The sequence below is a fragment of the Ambystoma mexicanum genome, chromosome 11 (assembly GCF_040938575.1).
Source record: "Ambystoma mexicanum isolate Mex_15411 chromosome 11, UKY_AmexF1_1, whole genome shotgun sequence".
NCBI lineage: Eukaryota > Metazoa > Chordata > Amphibia > Caudata > Ambystomatidae > Ambystoma > Ambystoma mexicanum.
The window spans coordinates 1,178,698,736-1,178,719,545 of record NC_090934.1 but is presented as its reverse complement, the minus strand read 5'-3'; the positions used below and the strand labels follow the sequence as shown (position 1 = coordinate 1,178,719,545).

The following is a 20,810-nucleotide window of genomic DNA, read 5'->3' as shown; positions in this document are numbered from 1 at the left end:
CTTTATGCATTTTTTCCAAAGACAAAATGCCGCGCTGCGCACATTTGCAAGTCCACAAAGCTAGCACAGTCCTAAGACGGTTTTTCATTTAAGCACTGTAGTACACCTGCCAAAAGGGCAGTGAAGCATTCCAGGACGAACTGCAGACCTAGCTGGAGGACGGGAGTGTGTGGAGCAAGCTCCAACTCCATCTCCCTGTTCCAGAAATCCGTGGCCGGCAGTTATAGGAAGCGTGGAATGCAATCACATGAAAAGTAAAAACCCATTTCAGGCATGTCAGAAGTGGGATTCCAACCCACGCCTCCAGAGGAGACTGCGACCTGAACCAGTGCCTTAGACCACTCGGCCATCCTGACTCTGCCTTAGGTGCTTGCCTGAATCGGCTTAGAGGCTATGTTGGCAAGTCTTTGACCACACTTAAATCCTCTTGGATTTCCTAAAATGTCTCCACAGTCTGCCAGGAATATACTCTCGCGCATCCCACCCACCCCTCCTAACCCACCACCCTCCCCATCCATTTTAAAAATGTCACTTCATTCCCACTAGGCCCAGTTAAAAGGACAACACATTGGGTTCTTTATGCATTTTTTCCAAAGGCAAAATGTCGCGATGCGCCCGTTTGCATGTCCACAAGGCCGGCCCAGTCCAAAGATGGTTTTTCACTGGAGTTCACTTTCCCAAAAAAGAAGCGAGGAAATACAGGAAGCACTGGAAATCAACCATGAGGCCTGCAGTGTGTGCTCCAACTCCATCTCCCTGTTCCAGAAAGCCTTGGCCAGCAGTTATAGGACGCCTGGAATGTTACAATCAAATGAAAAGAAAAATTCTGTTACAGACATGTCAGATGTGGGATTCGAACCCACGCCTCCAGAGGAGACTGCGACCTGAACGCAGCGCCTTAGATCACTCGGCCATCCTGACTGCCATTTGCACCCCTCAGATGCGGTGTAGAGGCAATGTTGGAAAGTCTCAAAGACCACCCGCCTAAAATCCTCTCCTAATGTATTAAAGTCTCCCAATTCCTCCCAAAAGAATAATCACAGGCAGGGCAGCACTCATACAACGACTACTGGCACAGACGTGCAGGGTTCAATCCCTATGTACAGCAGCTACTTGTCACAAGCACACATGAGTCTTTCATGTTTCTGCAGAACGGTGCTGCCTGCCACCTGTTAACAGACACAAGCAACTACACCTCAGGAAATAGGAAGGCAGGAGGCGGGCTGGTTTATGCAAATAAAAGCATGCACTGTGTCCAACCCTTCAGGAGGTTCAGGCAGTGTGCTAGAGCCTTCTTGGTCACAAGAGGTTGGGCACTAGTCCAGGGGAGCCTGTTTAGGCTGAAAGGACTGTGTATGGGCCGGCCTGATCTCCCTGTACTCCTGCACAGGACTCACTCTAAATGACAGGGCTAAAGAGTTCTGCCAGCAAAGCCTATATACAATGGCCGTTCGTGGCCGTTTGGGCAGGCAGGTGGTTGGTTGGGCAGAGGGCGAGGAGGAAGAACTGTGTTCACTCCTCTGCCTGCCTTTTTACCTCTCGCTTCCCCCCACTCACTCCTCCATCTGCCTCCCACTATGTCACACTAACTTTCCTCCTCACCTCCATTTCAAATAGGTCACTTCCTTCCAACTAGGCCCAGTGAAAAGGACAAGACGTTGGGTTCTTTATGCATTTTTTCCAAAGACAAAATGCCGCGCTACGCCCATTTGCAAGTCCACAAAGCTAGCACAGTCCTAAAACGGTTTTTCATTTAAGCACTCTAGTACACCTGCCAAAAGGGCAATGAAGCATTCCAGGACGAACTGCAGACCTAGCTGGAGGACGGGAGTGTGTGGAGCAAGCTCCAACTCCAACTCCCTGTTCCAGAAATCCGTGGCCGGCAGTTATAGGAAGCGTGGAATGCAATCACATGAAAAGTAAAAACCCGTTTCAGGCATGTCAGAAGTGGGATTTGAACCCACACCTCCAGAGGAGACTGCGACCTGCGCAGCGCCTTAGACCACTCGGCCATCCTGACTCTGCCTTAGGCGCTTGCCTGAATCGGCTTAGAGGCTATGTTGGCAAGTCTTTGACCACACTTAAATCCTCTTGGATTTCCTAAAATGTCTCCACAGTCTGCCAGGAATATACTCTCGCGCATCCCACCCACCCCTCCTAACCCACCACCCTCCCCATCCATTTTAAAAATGTCACTTCATTCCCACTAGGCCCAGTTAAAAGGACAACACATTGGGTTCTTTATGCATTTTTTCCAAAGGCAAAATGTCGCGGTGCGCCCGTTTGCATGTCCACAAGTCCGGCCCAGTCCAAAGATGGTTTTTCACTGGAGTTCACTTTCCCAAAAAAGAAGCGAGGAAATACAGGAAGCACTGGAAATCAACGATGAGGCCTGCAGTGCGTGCTCCAACTCCATCTCCCTGTTCCAGAAAGCCTTGGCCAGCAGTTATAGGACGCCTGGAATGTTACAATCAAATGAAAAGAAAAATTCTGTTACAGACATGTCAGAAGTGGGATTCGAACCCACGCCTCCAGAGGAGACTGCCTTAGACCACTCGGCCATCCTGACTCTGCCATTTGCACCCCTCAGATGCGACTTAGAGGCAATGTTGGAAAGTCTCAAAGACCACCCGCCTAAAATCCTCACCTATTGGATTAAAGTCTCCCAATTCCTCCCAAAAGAATAATCACAGGCAGGGCAGCACTCATACAACGACTACTGGCACAGACGTGCAGGGTTCAATCCCTATGTACAGCAGCTACTTGTCACAAGCACACATGAGTCTTTCATGTTTCTGCAGAACGGTGCTGCCTGCCACCTGTTAACAGACACAAGCAACTACACCTCAGGAAATAGGAAGGCAGGAGGCGGGCTGGTTTATGCAAATAAAAGCATGCACTGTGTCCAACCCTTCAGGAGGTTCAGGCAGTGTGCTATAGCCTTCTTGGTCACAAGAGGTTGGGCACTAGTCCCGGGGAGCCTGTTTAGGCTGAAAGGACTGTGTATGGGCCGGCCTGATCTCCCTGTACTCCTGCACATGACTCACTCTAAATGACAGGGCTAAAGAGTTCTGCCAGCAAAGCCTATATACAATGGCCGTTCGTGGCCGTTGGGGCAGGCAGGTGGTTGGTTGGGCAGAGGGCGAGGAGGAAGAACTGTGTTCACTCCTCTGCCTGCCTTTTTACCTTCCGCTTCCCCCCACTCACTCCTCCTTCTGCCTCCCACTATGTCACACTAACTTTCCTCCTGACCTCCATTTCAAATAGGTCACTTCATTCCAACTAGGCCCAGTGAAAAGGACAAGACGTTGGGTTCTTTATGCATTTTTTCCAAAGACAAAATGCCGCGCTGCGCCCATTTGCAAGTCCACAAAGCTAGCACAGTCCTAAGACGGTTTTTCATTTAAGCACTGTAGTACACCTGCCAAAAGGGCAGTGAAGCATTCCAGGACGAACTGCAGACCTAGCTGGAGGACGGGAGTGTGTGGAGCAAGCTCCAACTCCATCTCCCTGTTCCAGAAATCCGTGGCCGGCAGTTATAGGAAGCGTGGAATGCAATCACATGAAAAGTAAAAACCCATTTCAGGCATGTCAGAAGTGGGATTCGAACCCACGCCTCCAGAGGAGACTGCGACCAGAACCGGTGCCTTAGACCACTCAGCCATCCTGACTCTGCCTTAGGTGCTTGCCTGAATCGGCTTAGAGGCTATGTTGGCAAGTCTTTGACCACACTTAAATCCTCTTGGATTTCCTAAAATGTCTCCACAGTCTGCCAGGAATATACTCTCGCGCATCCCACCCACCCCTCCTAACCCACCACCCTCCCCATCCATTTTAAAAATGTCACTTCATTCCCACTAGGCCCAGTTAAAAGGACAACACATTGGGTTCTTTATGCATTTTTTCCAAAGGCAAAATGTCGCGGTGCGCCCGTTTGCATGTCCACAAGGCCGGCCCAGTCCAAAGATGGTTTTTCACTGGAGTTCACTTTCCCAAAAAAGAAGCGAAGAAATACAGGAAGCACTGGAAATCAACCATGAGGCCTGCAGTGCGTGCTACAACTCCATCTCCCTGTTCCAGAAAGCCTTGGCCAGCAGTTATAGGACGCCTGGAATGTTACAATCAAATGAAAAGAAAAATTCTGTTACAGACATGTCAGAAGTGGGATTCGAACCCACACCTCCAGAGGAGACTGCCTTAGACCACTCGGCCATCCTGACTCTGCCATTTGCACCCCTCAGATGCGACTTAGAGGCAATGTTGGAAAGTCTCAAAGACCACCCGCCTAAAATCCTCTCCTAATGCATTAAAGTCTCCCAATTCCTCCCAAAAGAATAATCACAGGCAGGGCAGCACTCATACAACGACTACTGGCACAGACGTGCAGGGTTCAATCCCTATGTACAGCAGCTACTTGTCACAAGCACACATGAGTCTTTCATGTTTCTGCAGAACGGTGCTGCCTGCCACCTGTTAACAGACACAAGCAACTACACCTCAGGAAATAGGAAGGCAGGAGGTGGGCTGGTTTATGCAAATAAAAGCATGCACTGTGTCCAACCCTTCAGGAGGTTCAGGCAGTGTGCTAGAGCCTTCTTGGTCACAAGAGGTTGGGCACTAGTCCAGGGGAGCCTGTTTAGGCTGAAAGGACTGTGTATGGGCCGGCCTGATCTCCCTGTACTCCTGCACAGGACTCACTCGAAATGACAGGGCTAAAGAGTTCTGCCAGCAAAGCCTATATACAATGGCCGTTCGTGGCCGTTTGGGCAGGCAGGTGGTTGGTTGGGCAGAGGGCGAGGAGGAAGAACTGTGTTCACTCCTCTGCCTGCCTTTTTACCTCTCGCTTCCCCCCACTCACTCCTCCATCTGCCTCCCACTATGTCACACTAACTTTCCTCCTGACCTCCATTTCAAATAGGTCACTTCATTCCAACTAGGCCCAGTGAAAAGGACAAGACGTTGAGTTCTTTATGCATTTTTTCCAAAGACAAAATGCCGCGCTGCGCCCATTTGCAAGTCCACAAAGCTAGCACAGTCCTAAGACGGTTTTTCATTTAAGCACTGTAGTACACCTGCCAAAAGGGCAGTGAAGCATTCCAGGACGAACTGCAGACCTAGCTGGAGGACGGGAGTGTGTGGAGCAAGCTCCAACTCCATCTCCCTGTTCCAGAAATCCGTGGCCGGCAGTTATAGGAAGCGTGGAATGCAATCACATGAAAAGTAAAAACCCATTTCAGGCATGTCAGAAGTGGGATTCAAACCCATGCCTCCAGAGGAGACTGCGACCTGAACGCAGCGCCTTAGACCACTCGGCCATGGTGCTCACCTAAATCGGCTTCGAGGCTATGTTGGCAAGTCTTTGACCACACTTAAATCCTCTTGGATTTCCTAAAATGTCTCCACAGTCTGCCAGGAATATAATCTCGCGCATCCCACCCACCCCTCCTAACCCACCACCCTCCCCATCCATTTTAAAAATGTCACTTCATTCCCACTAGGCCCAGTTAAAAGGACAACACATTGGGTTCTTTATGCATTTTTTCCAAAGGCAAAATGTCGCGGTGCGCCCGTTTGCATGTCCACAAGGCTGGCCCAGTCCAAAGATGGTTTTTCACTGGAGTTCACTTTCCCAAAAAAGAAGCGAGGAAATACAGGAAGCACAGGAAATCAACCATGAGGCCTGCAGTGCGTGCTCCAACTCCATCTCCCTGTTCCAGAAAGCCTTGGCCAGCAGTTATAGGACGCCAAATGAAAAGAAAAATTCTGTTACAGACATGTCAGAAGTGGGATTCGAACCCACGCCTCCAGAGGAGACTGCGACCTGAACGCAGCACCACTCGGCCATCCTGACTCTGCCATTTGCACCCCTCAGATGCGGCTTAGAGGCAATGTTGGAAAGTCTCAAAGACCACCCGCCTAAAATCCTCTCCTAATGCATTAAATTCTCCCAATTCCTCCCAAAAGAATAATCACAGGCAGGGCAGCACTCATACAACGACTACTGGCACAGACGTGCAGGGTTCAATCCCTATGTACAGCAGCTACTTGTCACAAGCACACATGAGTCTTTCATGTTTCTGCAGAACGGTGCTGCCTGCCACCTGTTAACAGACACAAGCAACTACACCTCAGGAAATAGGAAGGCAGGAGGCGGGCTGGTTTATGCAAATAAAAGCATGCACTGTGTCCAACCCTTCAGGAGGTTCAGGCAGTGTGCTAGAGCCTTCTTGGTCACAAGAGGTTGGGCACTAGTCCAGGGGAGCCTGTTTAGGCTGAAAGGACTGTGTATGGGCCGGCCTGATCTCCCTGTACTCCTGCACAGGACTCACTCTAAATGACAGGGCTAAAGAGTTCTGCCAGCAAAGCCTATATACAATGGCCGTTCGTGGCCGTTTGGGCAGGCAGGTGGTTGGTTGGGCAGAGGGCGAGGAGGAAGAACTGTGTTCACTCCTCTGCCTGCCTTTTTACCTCTCGCTTACCCCCACTCACTCCTCCATCTGCCTCCCACTATGTCACACTAACTTTCCTCCTGACCTCCATTTCAAATAGGTCACTTCATTCCAACTAGGCCCAGTGAAAAGGACAAGACGTTGGGTTCTTTATGCATTTTTTACAAAGACAAAATGCCGCGCTGCGCACATTTGCAAGTCCACAAAGCTAGCACAGTCCTAAGACGGTTTTTCATTTAAGCACTGTAGTACACCTGCCAAAAGGGCAGTGAAGCATTCCAGGACGAACTGCAGACCTAGCTGGAGGACGGGAGTGTGTGGAGCAAGCTCCAACTCCATCTCCCTGTTCCAGAAATCCGTGGCCGGCAGTTATAGGAAGCGTGGATGCAATCACATGAAAAATAAAAACCCATTTCAGGCATGTCAGAAGTGGGATTCGAACCCACGCCTCCAGAGGAGACTGCGACCTGAACCAGTGCCTTAGACCACTGGGCCATCCTGACTCTGCCTTAGGTGTTTGCCTGAATCGGCTTAGAGGCTATGTTGGCAAGTCTTTGACCACACTTAAATCCTCTTGGATTTCCTAAAATGTCTCCACAGTCTGCCAGGAATATACTCTCGCGCATCCCACCCACCCCTCCTAACCCACCACCCTCCCCATCCATTTTAAAAATGTCACTTCATTCCCACTAGGACCAGTTAAAAGGACAACACATTGGGTTCTTTATGCATTTTTTCCAAAGGCAAAATGTCACGGTGCGCCCGTTTGCATGTCCACAAGGCTGGCCCAGTCCAAAGATGGTTTTTCACTGGAGTTCACTTTCCCAAAAAAGAAGCGAGGAAATACAGGAAGCACTGGAAATCAACCATGAGGCCTGCAGTGCGTGCTCCAACTCCATCTCCCTGTTCCAGAAAGCCTTGGCCAGCAGTTATAGGACGCCAAATGAAAAGAAAAATTCTGTTACAGACATGTCAGAAGTGGGATTTGAACCCACGCCTCCAGAGGAGACTGCGACCTGAACGCAGCGCCTTAGACCATTCGGCCATCCTGACTCTGCCATTTGCACCCCTCAGATGCGGCTTAGAGGCAATGTTGGAAAGTCTCAAAGACCACCCGCCTAAAATCCTCTCCTAATGCATTAAAGTCTCCCAATTCCTCCCAAAAGAATAATCACAGGCAGGGCAGCACTCATACAACGACTACTGGCACAGACGTGCAGGGTTCAATCCCTATGTACAGCAGCTACTTGTCACAAGCACACATGAGTCTTTCATGTTTCTGCAGAACGGTGCTGCCTGCCACCTGTTAACAGACACAAGCAACTACACCTCAGGAAATAGGAAGGCAGGAGGCGGGCTGGTTTATGCATATAAAAGCATGCACTGTGTCCAACCCTTCAGGAGGTTCAGGCAGTGTGCTAGAGCCTTCTTGGTCACAAGAGGTTGGGCACTAGTCCAGGGGAGCCTGTTTAGGCTGAAAGGACTGTGTATGGGCCGGCCTGATCTCCCTGTACTCCTGCACAGGACTCACTTTAAATGACAGGGCTAAAGAGTTCTGCCAGCAAAGCCTATATACAATGGCCGTTCGTGGCCGTTTGGGCAGGCAGGTGGTTGGTTGGGCAGAGGGCGAGGAGGAAGAACTGTGTTCACTCCTCTGCCTGCCTTTTTACCTCTCGCTTACCCCCACTCACTCCTCCATCTGCCTCCCACTATGTCACACTAACTTTCCTCCTGACCTCCATTTCAAATAGGTCACTTCATTCCAACTAGGCCCAGTGAAAAGGACAAGACGTTGGGTTCTTTATGCATTTTTTACAAGGACAAAATGCCGCGCTGCGCACATTTGCAAGTCCACAAAGCTAGCACAGTCCTAAGACGGTTTTTCATTTAAGCACTGTAGTACACCTGCCAAAAGGGCAGTGAAGCATTCCAGGACGAACTGCAGACCTAGCTGGAGGACGGGAGTGTGTGGAGCAAGCTCCAACTCCATCTCCCTGTTCCAGAAATCCGTGGCCGGCAGTTATAGGAAGCGTGGATGCAATCACATGAAAAGTAAAAACCCGTTTCAGGCATGTCAGAAGTGGGATCCGAACCCACGCCTCCAGAGGAGACTGCGACCTGAACGCAGCGCCTTAGACCACTCGGCCATCCTGACTCTGCCTTAGGCGCTCGCCTGAATCGGCTTAGAGGCTATGTTGGCAAGTCTTTGACCACACTTAAATCCTCTTGGATTTCCTAAAATGTCTCCACAGTCTGCCAGGAATATACTCTCGCGCATCCCGCCCACCCCTCCTAACCCACCACCCTCCCCATCCATTTTAAAAATGTCACTTCATTCCCACTAGGCCCAGTTAAAAGGACAACACATTGGGTTCTTTATGCATTTTTTCCAAAGGCAAAATGTCGCGGTGCGCCCGTTTGCATGTCCACAAGTCCGGCCCAGTCCAAAGATGGTTTTTCACTGGAGTTCACTTTCCCAAAAAAGAAGCGAGGAAATACAGGAAGCACTGGAAATCAACCATGAGGCCTGCAGTGCGTGCTCCAACTCCATCTCCCTGTTCCAGAAAGCCTTGGCCAGCAGTTATAGGACGCCTGGAATGTTACAATCAAATGAAAAGAAAAATTCTGTTACAGACATGACAGAAGTGGGATTCGAACCCACGCCTCCAGAGGAGACTGCCTTAGACCACTCAGCCATCCTGACTCTGCCATTTGCACCCCTCAGATGCGGCTTAGAGGCAATGTTGGAAAGTCTCAAAGACCACCCGCCTAAAATCCTCACCTATTGCATTAAAGTCTCCCAATTCCTCCCAAAAGAATAATCACAGGCAGGGCAGCACTCATACAACGACTACTGGCACAGACGTGCAGGGTTCAATCCCTATGTACAGCAGCTACTTGTCACAAGCACACATGAGTCTTTCATGTTTCTGCAGAACGGTGCTGCCTGCCACCTGTTAACAGACACAAGCAACTACACCTCAGGAAATAGGAAGGCAGGAGGCGGGCTGGTTTATGCAAATAAAAGCATGCACTGTGTCCAACCCTTCAGGAGGTTCAGGCAGTGTGCTATAGCCTTCTTGGTCACAAGAGGTTGGGCACTAGTCCCGGGGAGCCTGTTTAGGCTGAAAGGACTGTGTATGGGCCGGCCTAATCTCCCTGTACTCCTGCACAGGACTCACTCTAAATGACAGGGCTAAAGAGTTCTGCCAGCAAAGCCTATATACAATGGCCGTTCGTGGCCGTTGGGGCAGGCAGGTGGTTGGTTGGGCAGAGGGCGAGGAGGAAGAACTGTGTTCACTCCTCTGCCTGCCTTTTTACCTCTCGCTTCCCCCCACTCACTCCTCCTTCTGCCTCCCACTATGTCACACTAACTTTCCTCCTGACCTCCATTTCAAATAGGTCACTTCATTCCAACTAGGCCCAGTGAAAAGGACAAGACGTTGGGTTCTTTATGCATTTTTTCCAAAGACAAAATGCCGCGCTGCGCCCATTTGCAAGTCCACAAATCTAGCACAGTCCTAAGACGGTTTTTCATTTAAGCACTGTAGTACACCTGCCAAAAGGGCAGTGAAGCATTCCAGGACGAACTGCAGACCTAGCTGGAGGACGGGAGTGTGTGGAGCAAGCTCCAACTCCAACTACATCTCCCTGTTCCAGAAATCCGTGGCCGGCAGTTATAGGAAGCGTGGAATGCAATCACATGAAAAGTAAAAACCCATTTCAGAAGTGGGATTCGAACCCACGCCTCCAGAGTAGACTGCGACCTGAACCAGTGCCTTAGACCACTCGGCCATCCTGACTCTGCCTTAGGTGCTTGCCTGAATCGGCTTAGAGGCTATGTTGGCAAGTCTTTGACCACACTTAAATCCTCTTGGATTTCCTAAAATGTCTCCACAGTCTGCCAGGAATATACTCTCGCGCATCCCACCCACCCCTCCTAACCCACCACCCTCCCCATCCATTTTAAAAATGTCACTTCATTCCCACTAGGCCCAGTTAAAAGGACAACACATTGGGTTCTTTATGCATTTTTTCCAAAGGCAAAATGTCGCGGTGCGCCCGTTTGCATGTCCACAAGGCCGGCCCAGTCCAAAGATGGTTTTTCACTGGAGTTCACTTTCCCAAAAAAGAAGCGAAGAAATACAGGAAGCACTGGAAATCAACCATGAGGCCTGCAGTGCGTGCTACAACTCCATCTCCCTGTTCCAGAAAGCCTTGGCCAGCAGTTATAGGACGCCTGGAATGTTACAATCAAATGAAAAGAAAAATTCTGTTACAGACATGTCAGAAGTGGGATTCGAACCCACACCTCCAGAGGAGACTGCCTTAGACCACTAAGCCATCCTGACTCTGCCATTTGCACCCCTCAGATGCGGCTTAGAGGCAATGTTGGAAAGTCTCAAAGACCACCCGCCTAAAATCCTCTCCTAATGCATTAAAGTCTCCCAATTCCTCCCAAAAGAATAATCACAGGCAGGGCAGCACTCATACAACGACTACTGGCACAGACGTGCAGGGTTCAATCCACTATGTACAGCAGCTACTTGTCACAAGCACACATGAGTCTTTCATGTTTCTGCAGAACGGTGCTGCCTGCCACCTGTTAACAGACACAAGCAACTACACCTCAGGAAATAGGAAGGCAGGAGGCGGGCTGGTTTATGCAAATAAAAGCATGCACTGTGTCCAACCCTTCAGGAGGTTCAGGCAGTGTGCTAGAGCCTTCTTGGTCACAAGAGGTTGGGCACTAGTCCAGGGGAGCCTGTTTAGGCTGAAAGGACTGTGTATGGGCCGGCCTGATCTCCCTGTACTCCTGCACAGGACCCACTCTAAATGACAGGGCTAAAGAGTTCTGCCAGCAAAGCCTATATACAATGGCCGTTCGTGGCCGTTTGGGCAGGCAGGTGGTTGGTTGGGCAGAGGGCGAGGAGGAAGAACTGTGTTCACTCCTCTGCCTACCTTTTTACCTCTCGCTTACCCCCACTCACTCCTCCATCTGCCTCCCACTATGTCACACTAACTTTCCTCCTGACCTCCATTTCAAATAGGTCACTTCATTCCAACTAGGCCCAGTGAAAAGGACAAGACGTTGGGTTCTTTATGCATTTTTTCCAAAGACAAAATGCCGCGCTGCGCACATTTGCAAGTCCACAAAGCTAGCACAGTCCTAAGACGGTTTTTCATTTAAGCACTGTAGTACACCTGCCAAAAGGGCAGTGAAGCATTCCAGGACGAACTGCAGACCTAGCTGGAGGACGGGAGTGTGTGGAGCAAGCTCCAACTCCATCTCCCTGTTCCAGAAATCCGTGGCCGGCAGTTATAGGAAGCGTGGAATGCAATCACATGAAAAGTAAAAACCCATTTCAGGCATGTCAGAAGTGGGATTCGAACCCACGCCTCCAGAGGAGACTGCGACCTGAACCAGTGCCTTAGACCACTCGGCCATCCTGACTCTGCCTTAGGTGCTTGCCTGAATCGGCTTAGAGGCTATGTTGGCAAGTCTTTGACCACACTTAAATCCTCTTGGAATGCCTAAAATGTCTCCACTGTCTGCCAGGAATATACTCTCGCGCATCCCACCCACCCCTCCTAACCCACCACCCTCCCCATCCATTTTAAAAATGTCACTTCATTCCCACTAGGCCCAGTTAAAAGGACAACACATTGGGTTCTTTATGCATTTTTTCCAAAGGCAAAATGTCGCGGTGCGCCCGTTTGCATGTCCACAAGGCCGGCCCAGTCCAAAGATGGTTTTTCACTGGAGTTCACTTTCCCAAAAAAGAAGCGAGGAAATACAGGAAGCACTGGAAATCAACCATGAGGCCTGCAGTGCGTGCTCCAACTCCATCTCCCTGTTCCAGAAAGCCTTGGCCAGCAGTTATAGGACGCCTGGAATGTTACAATCAAATGAAAAGAAAAATTCTGTTACAGACATGTCAGAAGTGGGATTCGAACCCACGCCTCCAGAGCAGACTACGACCTGAACGCAGCGCCTTAGACCACTCGGCCATCCTGACTCTGCCATTTGCACCCCTCAGATGCGGCTTAGAGGCAATGTTGGAAAGTCTCAAAGACCACCCGCCTAAAATCCTCTCCTAATGCATTAAAGTCTCCCAATTCCTCCCAAAAGAATAATCACAGGCAGGGCAGCACTCATACAACGACTACTGGCACAGACGTGCAGGGTTCAATCCCTATGTACAGCAGCTACTTGTCACAAGCACACATGAGTCTTTCATGTTTCTGCAGAACGGTGCTGCCTGCCACCTGTTAACAGACACAAGCAACTACACCTCAGGAAATAGGAAGGCAGGAGGCGGGCTGGTTTATGCAAATAAAAGCATGCACTGTGTCCAACCCTTCAGGAGGTTCAGGCAGTGTGCTAGAGCCTTATTGGTCACAAGAGGTTGGGCACTAGTCCAGGGGAGCCTGTTTAGGCTGAAAGGACTGTGTATGGGCCGGCCTGATCTCCCTGTACTCCTGCACAGGACTCACTCTAAATGACAGGGCTAAAGAGTTCTGCCAGCAAAGCCTATATACAATGGCCGTTCGTGGCCGTTTGGGCAGGCAGGTGGTTGGTTGGGCAGAGGGCGAGGAGGAAGAACTGTGTTCACTCCTCTGCCTGCCTTTTTACCTCTCGCTTACCCCCCACTCACTCCTCCATCTGCCTCCCACTATGTCACACTAACTTTCCTCCTGACCTCCATTTCAAATAGGTCACTTCATTCCAACTAGGCCCAGTGAAAAGGACAAGACGTTGGGTTCTTTATGCATTTTTTACAAAGACAAAATGCCGCGCTGCGCACATTTGCACGTCCACAAAGCTAGCACAGTCCTAAGACGGTTTTTCATTTAAGCACTGTAGTACACCTGCCAAAAGGGCAGTGAAGCATTCCAGGAAGAATAGCAGACCTAGCTGGAGGACGGGAGTGTGTGGAGCAAGCTCCAACTCCATCTCCCTGTTCCAGAAATCCGTGGCCGGCAGTTATAGGAAGCGTGGAATGCAATCACATGAAAAGTAAAAACCCATTTCAGGCATGTCAGAAGTGGGATTCGAACCAACTCCTCCAGAGGAGACTGCGACCGGAACCAGCGCCTTAGACCACTCGGCCATCCTGACTCTGCCTTAGGTGCTTGCCTGAATCGGCTTAGAGGCTATGTTGGCAAGTCTTCGACCACACTTAAATCCTCTTGGATTTCCTAAAATGTCTCCACAGTCTGCCAGGAATATACTCTCGCGCATCCCACCCACCCCTCCTAACCCACCACCCTCCCCATCCATTTTAAAAATGTCACTTCATTCCCACTAGGCCCAGTTAAAAGGACAACACATTGGGTTCTTTATGCATTTTTTCCAAAGGCAAAATGTCGCCGTGCGCCCGTTTGCATGTCCACTAGGCCGGCCCAGTCCAAAGATGGTTTTTCACTGGAGTTCACTTTCCCAAAAAAGAAGCGAGGAAATACAGGAAGCACTGGAAATCAACCATGAGGCCTGCAGTGCGTGCTCCAACTCCATCTCCCTGTTCCAGAAAGCCTTGGCCAGCAGTTATAGGACGCCTGGAATGTTACAATCAAATGAAAAGAAAAGTTCTGTTACAGACATGTCAGAAGTGGGATTCGAACCCACGCCTCCAGAGGAGACTGCGACCTGAACGCAGCGCCTTAGACCACTCGGCCATCCTGACTCTGCCATTTGCACCCCTCAGATGCGGCTTAGAGGCAATGTTGGAAAGTCTCAAAGACCACCCGCCTAAAATCCTCTCCTAATGCATTAAAGTCTCCCAATTCCTCCCAAATGAATAATCACAGGCAGGGCAGCACTCATACAACGACTACTGGCACAGACGTGCAGGGTTCAATCCCTATGTACAGCAGCTACTTGTCACAAGAACACATGAGTCTTTCATGTTTGTGCAGAACGGTGCTGCCTGCCACCTGTTAACAGACACAAGCAACTACACCTCAGGAAATAGGAAGGCAGGAGGCGGGCTGGTTTATGCAAATAAAAGCATGCACTGTGTCCAACCCTTCAGGAGGTTCAGGCAGTGTGCTAGAGCCTTCTTGGTCACAAGAGGTTGGGCACTAGTCCAGGGGAGCCTGTTTAGGCTGAAAGGACTGTGTATGGGCCGGCCTGATCTCCCTGTACTCCTGCACAGGACTCACTCTAAATGACAGGGCTAAAGAGTTCTGCCAGCAAAGCCTATATACAATGGCCGTTCGTGGCCGTTTGGGCAGGCAGGTGGTTGGTTGGGCAGAGGGCGAGGAGGAAGAACTGTGTTCACTCCTCTGCCTGCCTTTTTACCTCTCGCTTACCCCCACTCACTCCTCCATCTGCCTCCCACTATGTCACACTAACTTTCCTCCTGACCTCCATTTCAAATAGGTCACTTCATTCCAACTAGGCCCAGTGAAAAGGACAAGACGTTGGGTTCTTTATGCATTTTTTCCAAAGACAAAATGCCGCGCTGCGCACATTTGCAAGTCCACAAAGCTAGCACAGTCCTAAGACGGTTTTTCATTTAAGCACTGTAGTACACCTGCCAAAAGTGCAGTGAAGCATTCCAGGACGAACTGCAGACCTAGCTGGAGGACGGGAGTGTGTGGAGCAAGCTCCAACTCCATCTCCCTGTTCCAGAAATCCGTGGCCGGCAGTTATAGGAAGCGTGGAATGCAATCACATGAAAAGTAAAAACCCATTTCAGGCATGTCAGAAGTGGGATTCGAACCCACGCCTCCAGAGGAGACTGCGACCTGAACCAGTGCCTTAGACCACTCGGCCATCCTGACTCTGCCTTAGGTGCTTGCCTGAATCGGCTTAGAGGCTATGTTGGCAAGTCTTTGACCACACTTAAATCCTCTTGGATTTCCTAAAATGTCTCCACAGTCTGCCAGGAATATACTCTCGCGCATCCCACCCACCCCTCCTAACCCACCACCCTCCCCATCCATTTTAAAAATGTCACTTCATTCCCACTAGGCCCAGTTAAAAGGACAACACATTGGGTTCTTTATGCATTTTTTCCAAAGGCAAAATGTCGCGGTGCGCCCGTTTGCATGTCCACAAGGCCGGCCCAGTCCAAAGATGGTTTTTCACTGGAGTTCACTTTCCCAAAAAAGAAGCGAGGAAATACAGGAAGCACTGGAAATCAACCATGAGGCCTGCAGTGCGTGCTCCAACTCCATCTCCCTGTTCCAGAAAGCCTTGGCCAGCAGTTATAGGACGCCTGGAATGTTACAATCAAATGAAAAGAAAAATTCTGTTACAGACATGTCAGAAGTGGGATTCGAACCCATGCCTCCAGAGGAGACTGCGACCTCCTTAGACCACTCGGCCATCCTGACTCTGCCATTTGCCCCCCTCAGATGCGGCTTAGAGGCAATGTTGGAAAGTCTCAAAGACCACCCACCTAAAATCCTCTCCTAATGCATTAAAGTCTCCCAATTCCTCCCAAAAGAATAATCACAGGCAGGGCAGCACTCATACAACGACTACTGGCACAGACGTGCAGGGTTCAATCCCTATGTACAGCAGCTACTTGTCACAAGCACACATGAGTCTTTCATGTTTCTGCAGAACGGTGCTGCCTGCCACCTGTTAACAGACACAAGCAACTACACCTCAGGAAATAGGAAGGCAGGAGGCGGGCTGGTTTATGCAAATAAAAGCATGCACTGTGTCCAACCCTTCAGGAGGTTCAGGCAGTGTGCTAGAGCCTTCTTGGTCACAAGAGGTTGGGCACTAGTCCAGGGGAGCCTGTTTAGGCTGAAAGGACTGTGTATGGGCCGGCCTGATCTCCCTGTACTCCTGCACAGGACTCACACTAAATGACAGGGCTAAAGAGTTCTGCCAGCAAAGCCTATATACAATGGCCGTTCGTGGCCGTTTGGGCAGGCAGGTGGTTGGTTGGGCAGAGGGCGAGGAGGAAGAACTGTGTTCACTCCTCTGCCTGCCTTTTTACCTCTCGCTTACCCCCACTCACTCCTCCATCTGCCTCCCACTATGTCACACTAACTTTCCTCCTGACCTCCATTTCAAATAGGTCACTTCATTCCAACTAGGCCCAGTGAAAAGGACAAGACGTTGGGTTCTTTATGCATTTTTTCCAAAGACAAAATGCCGCGCTGCGCACATTTGCAAGTCCACAAAGCTAGCACAGTCCTAAGACGGTTTTTCATTTAAGCACTGTAGTACACCTGCCAAAAGGGCAGTGAAACATTCCAGGACGAACTGCAGACCTAGCTGGAGGACGGGAGTGTGTGGAGCAAGCTCCAACTCCATCTCCCTGTTCCAGAAATCCGTGGCCGGCAGTTATAGGAAGCGTGGAATGCAATCACATGAAAAGTAAAAACCCATTTCAGGCATGTCAGAAGTGGGATTCGAACCCACGCCTCCAGAGGAGACTGCGACCTGAACCAGTGCCTTAGACCACTCGGCCATCCTGACTCTGCCTTAGGTGCTTGCCTGAATCGGCTTAGAGGCTATGTTGGCAAGTCTTTGACCACACTTAAATCCTCTTGGATTTCCTAAAATGTCTCCACAGTCTGCCAGGAATATACTCTCGCGCATCCCACCCACCCCTCCTAACCCACCACCCTCCCCATCCATTTTAAAAATGTCACTTCATTCCCACTAGGCCCAGTTAAAAGGACAACACATTGGGTTCTTTATGCATTTTTTCCAAAGGCAAAATGTCGCCGTGCGCCCGTTTGCATGTCCACTAGGCCGGCCCAGTCCAAAGATGGTTTTTCACTGGAGTTCACTTTCCCAAAAAAGAAGCGAGGAAATACAGGAAGCACTGGAAATCAACCATGAGGCCTGCAGTGCGTGCTCCAACTCCATCTCCCTGTTCCAGAAAGCCTTGGCCAGCAGTTATAGGACGCCTGGAATGTTACAATCAAATGAAAAGAAAAGTTCTGTCACAGACATGTCAGAAGTGGGATTCGAACCCACGCCTCCAGAGGAGACTGCGACATGAACGCAGCGCCTTAGACCACTCGGCCATCCTGACTCTGCCATTTGCACCCCTCAGATGCGGCTTAGAGGCAATGTTGGAAAGTCTCAAAGACCACCCGCCTAAAATCCTCTCCTAATGCATTAAAGTCTCCCAATTCCTCCCAAATGAATAATCACAGGCAGGGCAGCACTCATACAACGACTACTGGCACAGACGTGCAGGGTTCAATCCCTATGTACAGCAGCTACTTGTCACAAGCACACATGAGACTTTCATGTTTCTGCAGAACGGTGCTGCCTGCCACCTGTTAACAGACACAAGCAACTACACCTCAGGAAATAGGAAGGCAGGAGGCGGGCTGGTTTATGCAAATAAAAGCATGCACTGTGTCCAACCCTTCAGGAGGTTCAGGCAGTGTGCTAGAGCCTTCTTGGTCACAAGAGGTTGGGCACTAGTCCAGGGGAGCCTGTTTAGGCTGAAAGGACTGTGTATGGGCCGGCCTGATCTCCCTGTACTCCTGCACAGGACTCACTCTAAATGACAGGGCTAAAGAGTTCTGCCAGCAAAGCCTATATACAATGGCCGTTCGTGGCCGTTTGGGCAGGCAGGTGGTTGGTTGGGCAGAGGGCGAGGAGGAAGAACTGTGTTCACTCCTCTGCCTGCCTTTTTACCTCTCGCTTACCCCCACTCACTCCTCCATCTGCCTCCCACTATGTCACACTAACTTTCCTCCTGACCTCCATTTCAAATAGGTCACTTCATTCCAACTAGGCCCAGTGAAAAGGACAAGACGTTGGGTTCTTTATGCATTTTTTCCAAAGACAAAATGCCGCGCTGCGCACATTTGCAAGTCCACAAAGCTAGCACAGTCCTAAGACGGTTTTTCATTTAAGCACTGTAGTACACCTGTCAAAAGGGCAGTGAAGCATTCCAGGACGAACTGCAGACCTAGCTGGAGGACGGGAGTGTGTGGAGCAAGCTCCAACTCCATCTCCCTGTTCCAGAAATCCGTGGCCGGCAGTTATAGGAAGCGTGGAATGCAATCACATGAAAAGTAAAAACCCATTTCAGGCATGTCAGAAGTGGGATTCGAACCCACGCCTCCAGAGGAGACTGCGATCTGAACCAGTGCCTTAGACCACTCGGCCATCCTGACTCTGCCTTAGGTGCTTGCCTGAATCGGCTTAGAGACTATGTTGGCAAGTCTTTGACCACACTTAAATCCTCTTGGATTTCCTAAAATGTCTCCACAGTCTGCCAGGAATATACTCTCGCGCATCCCACCAACCCCTCCTAACCCACCACCCTCCCCATCCATTTTAAAAATGTCACTTCATTCCCACTAGGCCCAGTTAAAAGGACAACACATTGGGTTCTTTATGCATTTTTTCCAAAGGCAAAATGTCGCGGTGCGCCCGTTTGCATGTCCACAAGGCCGGCCCAGTCCAAAGATGGTTTTTCACTGGAGTTCACTTTCCCAAAAAAGAAGCGAGGAAATACAGGAAGCACTGGAAATCAACCATGAGGCCTGCAGTGCGTGCTCCAACTCCATCTCCCTGTTCCAGAAAGCCTTGGCCAGCAGTTATAGGACGCCTGGAATGTTACAATCAAATGAAAAGAAAAGTTCCGTTACAGACATGTCAGAAGTGGGATTCGAACCCACGCCTCCAGAGGACGCCTTAGACCACTCGGCCATCCTGAATCTGCCATTTGCACCCCTCAGATGCGGCTTAGAGGCAATGTTGGAAAGTCTCAAAGACCACCCGCCTAAAATCCTCTCCTAATGCATTAAAGTCTCCCAATTCCTCCCAAAAGAATAATCACAGGCAGGGCAGCACTCATACAACGACTACTGGCACAGACGTGCAGGGTTCAATCCCTATGTACAGCAGCTACTTGTCACAAGCACACATGAGTCTTTCATGTTTCTGCAGAACGGTGCTGCCTGCCACCTGTTAACAGACACAAGCAACTACACCTCAGGAAATAGGAAGGCAGGAGGCGGGCTGGTTTATGCAAATAAAAGCATGCACTGTGTCCAACCCTTCAGGAGGTTCAGGCAGTGTGCTAGAGCCTTCTTGGTCACAAGAGGTTGGGCACTAGTCCAGGGGAGCCTGTTTAGGCTGAAAGGACTGTGTATGGGCCGGCCTGATCTCCCTGTACTCCTGCACAGGACTCACTTTAAATGACAGGGCTAAAGAGTTCTGCCAGCAAAGCCTATATACAATGGCCGTTCGTGGCCGTTTGGGCAGGCAGGTGGTTGGTTGGGCAGAGGGCGAGGAGGAAGAACTGTGTTCACTCCTCTGCCTGCCTTTTTACCTCTCGCTTACCCCCACTCACTCCTCCATCTGCCTCCCACTATGTCACACTAACTTTCCTCCTGACCTCCATTTCAAATAGGTCACTTCATTCCAACTAGGCCCAGTGAAAAGGACAAGACGTTGGGTTCTTTATGCATTTTTTACAAAGACAAAATGCCGCGCTGCGCACATTTGCAAGTCCACAAAGCTAGCACAGTCCTAAGACGGTTTTTCATTTAAGCACTGTAGTACACCTGCCAAAAGGGCAGTGAAGCATTCCAGGACGAACTGCAGACCTAGCTGGAGGACGGGAGTGTGTGGAGCAAGCTCCAACTCCATCTCCCTGTTCCAGAAATCCGTGGCCGGCAGTTATAGGAAGCGTGGAATGCAATCATATGAAAAGTAAGAACTCATTTCAGAAGTGGGATTCGAACCCACGCCTCCAGAGTAGACTGCGACCTGAACCAGTGCCTTAGACCACTTGGCCACCCTGACTCTGCCTTAGGTGCTTGCCTGAATCGGCTTAGAGGCTATGTTGGCAAGTCTTTGACCACACTTAAATCCTCTTGGATTTCCTAAAATGTCTCCACAGTCTGCCAGGAATATACTCTCGCGCATCCCACCCACCCCTCCTAACCCACCACCCTCCCCATCCATTTTAAAAATGTCACTTCATTCCCACTAGGCCCAGTTAAAAGGACAACACATTGGGTTCTTTATGCATTTTTTCCAAAGGCAAAATGTCGCGGTGCGCCCGTTTGCATGTCCACAAGGCCGGCCCAGTCCAAAGATGGTTTTTCACTGGAGTTCACTTTCCCAAAAAAGAAGCGAAGAAATACAGGAAGCACTGGAAATCAACCATGAGGCCTGCAGTGCGTGCTACAACTCCATCTCCCTGTTCCAGAAAGCCTTGGCCAGCAGTTATAGGACGCCTGGAATGTTACAATCAAATGAAAAGAAAAATTCTGTTACAGACATGTCAGAAGTGGGATTCGAACCCACACCTCCAGAGGAGACTGCCTTAGACCACTCGGCCATCCTGACTCTGCCATTTGCACCCCTCAGATGTGGCTTAGAGGCAATGTTGGAAAGTCTCAAAGACC

General features: G+C 50.1%; 12 non-coding genes across 12 annotated transcripts; all 12 read right to left on the bottom strand.

Annotated features, from left to right (window-relative positions):
- Positions 1 to 274: 274 nt before the first annotated feature.
- TRNAL-CAG (transfer RNA leucine (anticodon CAG)) lies at positions 275 to 356 on the bottom strand. Its single transcript has one exon. It is a non-coding gene; the product is annotated as a tRNA-Leu (tRNA).
- Positions 357 to 838: 482 nt separating this feature from the next.
- TRNAL-CAG (transfer RNA leucine (anticodon CAG)) lies at positions 839 to 921 on the bottom strand. The gene has a single exon. It is a non-coding gene; the product is annotated as a tRNA-Leu (tRNA).
- A 5,949-nt stretch (positions 922 to 6,870) lies between these two features.
- Positions 6,871 to 6,952, bottom strand: TRNAL-CAG (transfer RNA leucine (anticodon CAG)). Its single transcript has one exon. It is a non-coding gene; the product is annotated as a tRNA-Leu (tRNA).
- A 467-nt stretch (positions 6,953 to 7,419) lies between these two features.
- Positions 7,420 to 7,502, bottom strand: TRNAL-CAG (transfer RNA leucine (anticodon CAG)). The gene has a single exon. It is a non-coding gene; the product is annotated as a tRNA-Leu (tRNA).
- Positions 7,503 to 8,521: 1,019 nt separating this feature from the next.
- On the bottom strand, positions 8,522 to 8,604 carry TRNAL-CAG (transfer RNA leucine (anticodon CAG)). Its single transcript has one exon. It is a non-coding gene; the product is annotated as a tRNA-Leu (tRNA).
- A 3,218-nt stretch (positions 8,605 to 11,822) lies between these two features.
- On the bottom strand, positions 11,823 to 11,904 carry TRNAL-CAG (transfer RNA leucine (anticodon CAG)). The gene has a single exon. It is a non-coding gene; the product is annotated as a tRNA-Leu (tRNA).
- Positions 11,905 to 12,386: 482 nt separating this feature from the next.
- TRNAL-CAG (transfer RNA leucine (anticodon CAG)) lies at positions 12,387 to 12,469 on the bottom strand. The gene has a single exon. It is a non-coding gene; the product is annotated as a tRNA-Leu (tRNA).
- A 1,585-nt stretch (positions 12,470 to 14,054) lies between these two features.
- Positions 14,055 to 14,137, bottom strand: TRNAL-CAG (transfer RNA leucine (anticodon CAG)). Its single transcript has one exon. It is a non-coding gene; the product is annotated as a tRNA-Leu (tRNA).
- Positions 14,138 to 15,157: 1,020 nt separating this feature from the next.
- TRNAL-CAG (transfer RNA leucine (anticodon CAG)) lies at positions 15,158 to 15,239 on the bottom strand. The gene has a single exon. It is a non-coding gene; the product is annotated as a tRNA-Leu (tRNA).
- A 1,575-nt stretch (positions 15,240 to 16,814) lies between these two features.
- Positions 16,815 to 16,896, bottom strand: TRNAL-CAG (transfer RNA leucine (anticodon CAG)). Its single transcript has one exon. It is a non-coding gene; the product is annotated as a tRNA-Leu (tRNA).
- Positions 16,897 to 17,378: 482 nt separating this feature from the next.
- Positions 17,379 to 17,461, bottom strand: TRNAM-CAU (transfer RNA methionine (anticodon CAU)). The gene has a single exon. It is a non-coding gene; the product is annotated as a tRNA-Met (tRNA).
- A 1,020-nt stretch (positions 17,462 to 18,481) lies between these two features.
- On the bottom strand, positions 18,482 to 18,563 carry TRNAL-CAG (transfer RNA leucine (anticodon CAG)). The gene has a single exon. It is a non-coding gene; the product is annotated as a tRNA-Leu (tRNA).
- Positions 18,564 to 20,810: the final 2,247 nt, after the last annotated feature.